Raw genomic sequence first — 8,652 nt, 5'->3', positions numbered from 1 at the left:
AAATAAAAGCATGGTCAGGCCTATCACAGCAATACCCCACTCCTGGTACCAACTTCTGTCTTAGTTAGGATTTTACTGCTGTGAACAGACACCATGACCAAGGCAAATCTTATAAAAAAACCCAACATTTAATTGGGGATGGCTTACAGGTTCAGAGGTTCAATCCATTATCATCAAGGTGGGAGCATGGCAGTATCCAGGCAGGCATGGTGCAGGAGGAGCTGAGAGTTCTATNTCTTCATCCAAAGGCTGCTAGTGGAAGACTGACTTCCAGGAAACTAGGGTGAGGATCTTATACCCACACCCATAGTGACACACCCATTCCAACCAGGTCACACCTATTCCTACAAGGCCACACCTTCAGATGGTGCCACTCCCTGGTCCAAGGATATACAAACCATCACAGTCCCCAAGAATGCAACATGCAGAGACCAAACCCCAAAACTGAGAGACAGAAGGACAGCGATTGCAGCATTCGGCTCAGTTTTGCTGGAACTGTGTCAATCAGCTGTGCTGGCTCCATGTAGCCTCATTTCCAGTGGATATGGATGTGCCAGGCAAAGAAAACACCTTTTAGCTCCCAGGACCCATCGTCGACTAGGGTGTCACTATAGTTCCTGTACATTACAGTTCCTTGTCTGTGGTTCTGCACAGCACATTCCTACTTAGTCAGGGCTCCTTTTCCTTTGAAATGCTTTGGACTCTAGCACTTTCTGAGGCCCCTCACCCTATAGTTGAAATCTAGTTCAAGGTCACTTATCTCCTTACTTGGGAAATCTTTACAATTTCACTTCTTAGTTTAGAAGTATATAAATAATTCATGTTGCGCCCAGGAGCCTGAATTCCTTGGGAAACCAATGTGGGGCTCAATCTCAAACAGCCTGCAGTACACACTGATAGAGAAACCCAGCCATGGCCTCTGCATCCTAGCTTTGCCCTTGGAGAACCCAGTGCTGTCTGGGTCCCTTTTCAGTGACTTCTCAGGTCTTTTTAAAATTTACTGTGATCCATGTAATCAGCACACAGTGATTACTGCTTCTCCTTGACTTTACCAATCAGTAAGGCCTGTTGTCAAGTTACTGTCTCTTCTTTAACCAAGGTTCCATCCCTGCCTGGCCAAATCACTCTCTGCTCTTCAGTTCCTGACTTAATGAATANCTGGGCTGTGGTAATTGAGAGGTCATAGCCCTATCAGCTCAGAGCCATAGAACTAGTTTCTTTATANTAACTAAACAGTCTAGTCTTTCTTCCTAATCCTGAGCTACCATGTGCCAAAGCTGTGAGAAGATCCCCATACCCTGCCATATACTGTGCCATCATTCAGAGGCCCTGTGTCACCAATGGCCAAGACGAGAGAAAACATGTGGAATAAAGCACACTCAGGGCATTTCTGTAGTGCAGGTGGTGTGTGTGTGTGTGTGTGTGTGTGTGTGTGTGTATACATCTACAGAAGTGTGGTGTCGAGAAGATTTAGGGAAACATGTCCAATGAGACACCACATGCCCATCCATCATATTCAGATTTAAAGCCATAAGACCATGAGGCCTGGCGGTACACACTTGTAATCTTAGCACTTAGGAGGCTGAGACAGGACATGCAGCAGCTGTCAGGGAATGAAAAAGGTCATCTTGGAAGGCAGTTGGGCAGTGCTTTTAAAAAATTTGTATGGGCAGGGCGTGGTGGCATGCCTTTAATCCCAGCACTTGGGAGGCAGAGGCAGGCAGATTTCGGAGTTCTAGGCCAGCCTGGTCTACAAAGTGAGTTCCAGGACAGCCAGGACTCTATAGAGAAACCCTGTCTCGAAAAACCAAAAACAAACAAACAAAAAATTGTATGATGATACACATGCTTGATTTATGACTCAGCAGGTCTATTCTTAGTTCACCTCAAAGAAAAGGGAACAGTACATTCTACCTATACAAAGTAATTAATAATACCTGCTCCCACCCACTCAGATGTGTGTCAGTTGTTAAGAGGAGATGGGGTGGTGTGAACACACATGGAAGCAAGAAGTAAGCTGCTCCTTAAATCTCAAAAGCATCAGGTGAAGGCAGAGCTACCCGCAAATGATTCCTTTTGATTATGACAGACAAGATCAACAGTATTGGAAAACAGTGAGGTGGTTTCCAGGGAGCAGAGTTCAGGGAAATAATTAACATAAACCAAACCCAGAAGGTAACCCCTACCCACGTGGGATCAAAGAGAGGCTGCTTATACAGGGTGGGAGAGCCTCGGGGAAGGGCCTGGGCTGGGAAAAGTTAAGAGAAAAAAAAAAGCCAAATTATGGAGTGACCTCACTTATAGAAAAGAAGAAACTTTCAGGCTATGTTTATGGAGTTGTATTGGTAGGATGTCTGGTGGTGATTTTTTTTCTTTTGTAGAACACGATTTTAATATTTTCAACTTTTGATATTCAATAAACAGATATATTTCGCCGGGTGTGATGGTGCACATCTTTAATCCCAGCACTTGGGAGGCAGAGGCAGGTGAATTTCTGAGTTTGAGGACAGCCTGGTCTACAGAGTGAGTTCCAGGACAGCAAGGACTACACAGAGATACCCTCTCTTGAAAAACAAAACAAAACAAAACAAAACAAAAGATATATTTCATTGTTATGTCTTCCTTTTCATTTCTGATTTTATTAATTTGGATACTGTCTCTATGCCGTCTGGTTAGTCTGGGTAAAAGTTTATCTATCTTATTGATTTTCTCAAAGAACCAGCTCTTGGTTTTGTTGATTCTTTGTATAGTTCTTTTTGTTTCTAGTTGATTGATTTCATTCCCGAGATTTATTATTTCCTGCTGTCTACTCCTCTTGGGTCTTTTTGTTCTAGAGCTTTCAGGTGTGCTGTTAAGCTGCCAGTGTAAGCTCTCCTCATTTTCTTTTTGGAGGCACCTACCATTGCTTTCATTGTGTCCCATAAGTTTTGGTATGATGTGTCCTCATTTTCATTAAAGTCTAAAAAGTCTTTAATTTCTTTCTTTATTTCTTCCTTGACCAAGTTATCATTGAGTAGAGTGTTGTTCAGCTTCCATGTATATGTGGGCTTTCAGTTGTTTTTGTTAGTATTTAAGACCAGCCTTAGTCCATCATGATCTTATAGGGTGCATGGGATTATTTCAATCTTCTTGTATCTGTTGAGGCCTGTTTTGTGACCAATTATATGGTCAGTTTTGGAGAAGATACTGTGAGGTGCTGAGAAGAAGTTATATTCTTTTGTTTTAGGATGAAATGTTCTATATCTGTTAAATCCACTGGTTCATAACTCCTGCTAGTTTCACTGTTTAGTTTCTCTGCTTAGTTTCTGTTTCCATGATCTTTTCATTGCTGAGAGTGGGATGTTGAAGTTTCCCACTATTAATGTGTGGGGTGCTTTGAGCTTTAGTAAAATTTCTTTTATGGATGTGGGTGCCCTTTGCATTCGGAGCATAGATGTTCAGAATTGAGAGTTCTTGGTAGAATTTTCCCTTTGAGGAGTATGAAGTTTCCTTCCTTATCTTTTTTGATGACTTTTGGATGAAAGTCAATTTTATTCTATATTAGAATGGCTGGCTACTCCAGCTTGTTCCTTGCTTGGAAAATTGTTTTACAGCCCTTTGATCTGAGATAGTATCTTTGACACTGAGGTGTGTTTCCTGTATGCAGTCAAATGCTGGGTCCTGTTTATGTAGCCAGTCTGTTAATCTATGCCTTTTTATTGGGGAATTGAGTCTATTGATGTTAAGAGATATTAAGGAAAAGTAATTGTTACTTCCTGTTATTTTTTATGTTAGAGTTGAGATTCTGTTCATGTGGCTATCTTCTTTTAGGTTTGTTGAAAGATTACTTTCTTGCTTTTTTTTTTTTTGGGGGGGGGTGTAGTTTCCCTCCTTGTGCTGGTGTTTTCAATCTATTATCCTTTCTATGGCTGGATTTATAGAAAGATATTGTGTGAATTTGTTTTTGTCCTGGAATATCTTGGTTTCTCCATCTATGGTAATTGAGAGTTTTGCTGGGTACTATAGCCTGGGCTGGCATTTTTGTTTTCCAAGGGTTTGTATGACATCTGCCCAGGATCTTCTAGCTTTCATAGTCTCTGGGGAGAAGTCTTGTGTAATTCTAATAGTCCTGCCTTTATATGCTACCTGACCTTTTCCCCTTACTGCTTTTAATATTCTTTCTTTGTTTAATGCATTTGGTGTTTTGATTATTATGTGACAGGAGGAATTTCTTTTCTTTTGCAGCCTGTTAGGGGTTCTGTAGGCTTCTTTTATGTTCATGGGCATCTCTTTCTTTAGGGTAGGGAAGTTTTCTTCTATAATTTTGCTGAAGATATTTACTGGCCCTTTAAGTTGGGAGTCTTTATTCTCTTCTATACCCATTATTCTTAGGTTTGGTCTTCTCACTGTGTCCTGGATTTCCTTGATGTTTTTAATTAGAGTTTTTTGCTTTTTGCATCTTCTTTGACTGTTATGTCAATGTTTTCTATGGTATGTTCTGCCCATGAGATTCTGTCTTCCATCTCTTGTATTCTGTTGGTGATGCTTGCATCTATGACTCCTGATCTCTTTCCTAGGTTTTCTAACTCCAGGGTTGTCTCCCTTTGTGATTTCTTTACTGTTTCTATTTCCAATTTTAGATCTTGGATGATTTTGTTCATTTCCTTTGCCTCTTTGATTGTGTTTTCCTGTAATTCTTTAAGTGCTTTTTATGTTTCCTATTTAAAGACTTCTAGCTGTTTACTTGTGTTCTCTTGTATTTCTTTAAGGGAATTATTTATGTCCTTCTTAAAGTCCTCTATAACCCTCATGAGAAGTGATTTTTTGATCCGAATCTTGCTTTTCCAGTGTGATGGTGTATCCAGGACTGCTATGGCGGGAGTATTGGGTTGTGATGATGCCAAGTAACCTTGATTTCTGTTGCTTATGTTCATATGCTTGCCTCCCACCATCTGATTATCTCTAGTGCTACCTGTCCTTGATATATCTGACTGGAGCCTGTCCTTCCTGTGATCTTTGTTGTGTCAGAACTCCTCAGAGTTCAGCTGTCTCTGTGACCTTGTGATTCTGGGATCCTGTGATCCTCAGATCCTGGGTGTGTCAGAGCTCCTGGGAGTCAAGCTGCCTCTGAGACCCTGAGACCCTGGGGTGACCAAGCTCCTGGGATCCTGCTATCCTGTGCTCCTGTGTTCCTGGGCATGTTAGAGCACATGGGAGTGGAGCTTTCTCTGGATGTTGTAGAACTGGCTGTGGAGTTTGGGCCCAAGGTTTGTTTAGGGTACCTCTGATTCTATGATTCTGGGTGTGTTAGAGTGCCTGGGAGTGGAGCTTCCTCTGGGTGTTGTGGGGCTGGCTGCAGAGTTTGCACCCGAGGTCTGCTGAGGGCACTGGCCCAGACCAGAAGAAACCCATGCCACTGGACAGGTGGAGTTCATGAGTGCCTGGGTCCTGCTGGCCTCAGTTACTCCTGGTTTTGGGGCAGATGTTGTGTCCTCTTCACCTCTGATTCTATGATTCTGGGTGTGTTAGATTACTTGGGAGTGGATCTTCCTCTTGGTGTTGTGGGACTGGCTGGAGTTCATGCCCAAGGTCTGCTCAGGGCACCAGCCCAGACCAGAAGGAATCCATACCACTGGTCAGGCAGAGTTCCTGGGTGCCTAGGTCCTGCCGGTCCCCAATGATTTTTTTTTTTTATTCACATATCCTAGGATCCTCAGCATGTTTTCTGATGTGTTCTATAGAATAGCCCTCAGGGTCTCTATGTCTCTTTACTTCTGGCTGTTGGTGGTGTCCATGTTATAGGTGGCAAGGAAAGAGTTTCAAATGGGGGGGGGCTAGTGAATGAACCTGGGCTCACAAAGCCTTACCACCCTATCAGGGCTTCCAAGACACGAGAGAGAGAGAGAGAGAGAGAGAGAGAGAGAGAGAGAGAGAGAGAGAGAGAGAGAGAGATATCATTTTTTGGACTTATTTTATTTTTAATTGTGTGTGTGTGTGTGTGTGTGTGTGTGTGTGTGTGTGTGTTGGTTTGAATAGGTTTGGCCCCCATAGACTCATGTGTTTGAATGCTTGGCCCATAGAGAATGACACTACTAGACTATGTAGTCTTTTTGGAGTAGGTGTGATCTTGTTGGAAGGGGTCTGTCACTGTGGGAGTGGGCTTTGAGGTCTCCTAGGTTTAAGCTTTGCCTAGTGTAGAATACAAGTCTCCTCCTGCCTCTGATCCAGATGTAGAACTCTTGGCTCCTTGAGCACCGTGTCTGCCTGCATGATGCCATGCTTCCTGCCATGATGATAATGGACTGAACCTCTGAAATGATAAGCCAGCCCCAATGAAATGTTCTCCTTTATAAGAGTTGCTTTGGTCATGGTGTCCCTTTACAGCAATAAAACCCTACCTAAGACAATGTGTTCGTGTCTGTCTATGGGTAGGTATGTTTTTTTTTTTTGGTTTTTCGAGACAGGGTTTCTCTGTGTAGCCCTGGCTGTCCCGGAACTCACTTTGTAGACCAGGCTGGCCTCGAACTCAGAAATCCGCCTGCCTCTGCCTCCCGAGTGCTGGGATTAAAGGCGTGCGCCACCACGCCCGGCTGGGTAGGTATGTTTATGCTAACAGGTGCCCTTCAGGGTTGTTAGATCCTCTCAGAGCTGGAACCACAAGCAGATGTGAGCTGCCTGATGTGAGTACTGAGAACTGAACTCCAGAAAAGCAGTACACACTCTTTACTGCACTCTCTTGCCTCTAGACCTCACTGTGAACACCAATGATGATAGTGACTGACATGAAACACAGGAGAGGCTGCCAGCCTTTGTGAATGTCTGGGTGAGAAGACTTTATCTACAATACCAGCTATGATCTTAAAGGCCTGGGACATCAATGTCATGTTCTGGAACATCTTTGATATCCCCTGGATACCTTACACTCATTCCTGGCTTATCCTTCAACTACACCCTTAATGGTCCTATGTCTGTCCCCATATGCCCCAGCCATTAGTTTACATCCAATACTACCAGAGAGCATGGTCTGAGGATGAGGTATTTGTGCCTGAGAAGTTGAAGGTCCTGTGGGCCTTCTGATCCTTATGCTATTGCCATTCCCCTTCCACACCCATGACTACTGGGCCTAACTTTGTTGATGGATAGTATTTCCTCTTCTCCCTGACCTACACGTGATTTACCAGGGCCTTTGGATCTACCTACTTACATGCAGAGAAGTTGGATACTATCTGTAAAGGAACTAGACAGGGACTGCCTCATTTTTCTAGGCAGGAAGATAAGGGTTTTGCCAATACCTCAACTGAGTTCAGGTGCTCTCTCTCAAATATTATGATCAGTGTGGACTGTAACATGTATGAAATCATTGTCACCTCCCCAAGGCTGATAAGTGATACCGGAACCATGCCACTTATTCACATAGTTCTGAACACAAGGGGATGCCTTGGGGACTACTTTGCTGGTTAGAAAAAACATTCAGATTTTGTGAGACAGAGATATACACCATGACCCTTGGGCAATTTTCAGAGTACAGTTTACAGAGTACCTTGTTATCTCCATAAAAATGGACAGAGAATCAGAAGCCCTGAGGACAGGAGCTAAGACAGGACTTGTTGTTTGAATGCACTTAAAATCTCAGAGGAGAGACCTCTGTGCACTTTCCCCACCAGAGGAGAGTTGGCCTCCAATGCAGGCTCTGACCATGGGACCAGGTGAGAATGCCATCTTGTATCCTGGGTCCCCCAGCGACCAGTCTGTACAGGAGAGCACATGGGTGGTAGAAGCAACATAGCTTCTGGGACAGGGTCCCTTTTGGGCCTATATCTTCAGTCAGGAGGGAGAGCTGAGCTCCAGACCTCTGTGCATCTTCCCTGCAAGAGGAGAGCTTGCCTGCAGAGAGTACTCTGACCACTGAGACTCAGGAGAGAGTTGGACTCCCAGGAGTGTTGACAGAGGCTAACAGAATCAGAGAAGGAACAAGCTCCACCCAGAGACAGCTATAACAACTAATGCCAGAGATTACCAGTTGGTGAAAGGCAAACTTAAGAATCTTACTAATAGAACCCAAGACCACTCAGCATCATCAGAATTCAGCACTCCCAGCACAGTGAGTCCTGGATACCTCAACACACCTGAAAAACAAAATTTGGATTTAAAAATCATATCTCATGATGCTGGTAGAGAATTTTAAGAAGGACATTAATAACTCACTTAAAGAAATACAGGTGAACATGACTAAACAGGTAGAAGGCCTTAAAGAGGAAGCATAAAAATCCCTTAAAGAATTACAGGAAAACACTGCTAAACAGGTAGAAGCCCTTAAAGAAGAAACACAAAAACCCCTTAAAGAATTACAGGAAAACACAACCAAACAGGTGATGGAATTGAACAAAACCACCCAAGATCTAAAAAGGGAAGTAGAAACAATAAAGAAAACCCAAAGGGAGACAACTCTGGAGATAGAAACCTTAGGAAAGAAATCAGGAACCATAGATGCGAGCATCAGCAACAGAATACAGAGATGGAAAAGAGAATCTCAGGTGCAGAAGATTCCATAGAGAACATGGACACAACAATCAAAGAAAATGGAAAATGCAAAAAGATCCTAACTCAAAACATCCAGGAAATCCAGGACACAATGAGAAGACCAAACCTACAGATAATAGGAGTAGATGAAAA

The sequence above is a fragment of the Mus caroli genome, chromosome 8 (genome assembly GCF_900094665.2).
Source record: "Mus caroli chromosome 8, CAROLI_EIJ_v1.1, whole genome shotgun sequence".
NCBI classification, from domain to species: Eukaryota; Metazoa; Chordata; class Mammalia; order Rodentia; family Muridae; genus Mus; species Mus caroli.
Note: the sequence above shows the minus strand (reverse complement) of the source record.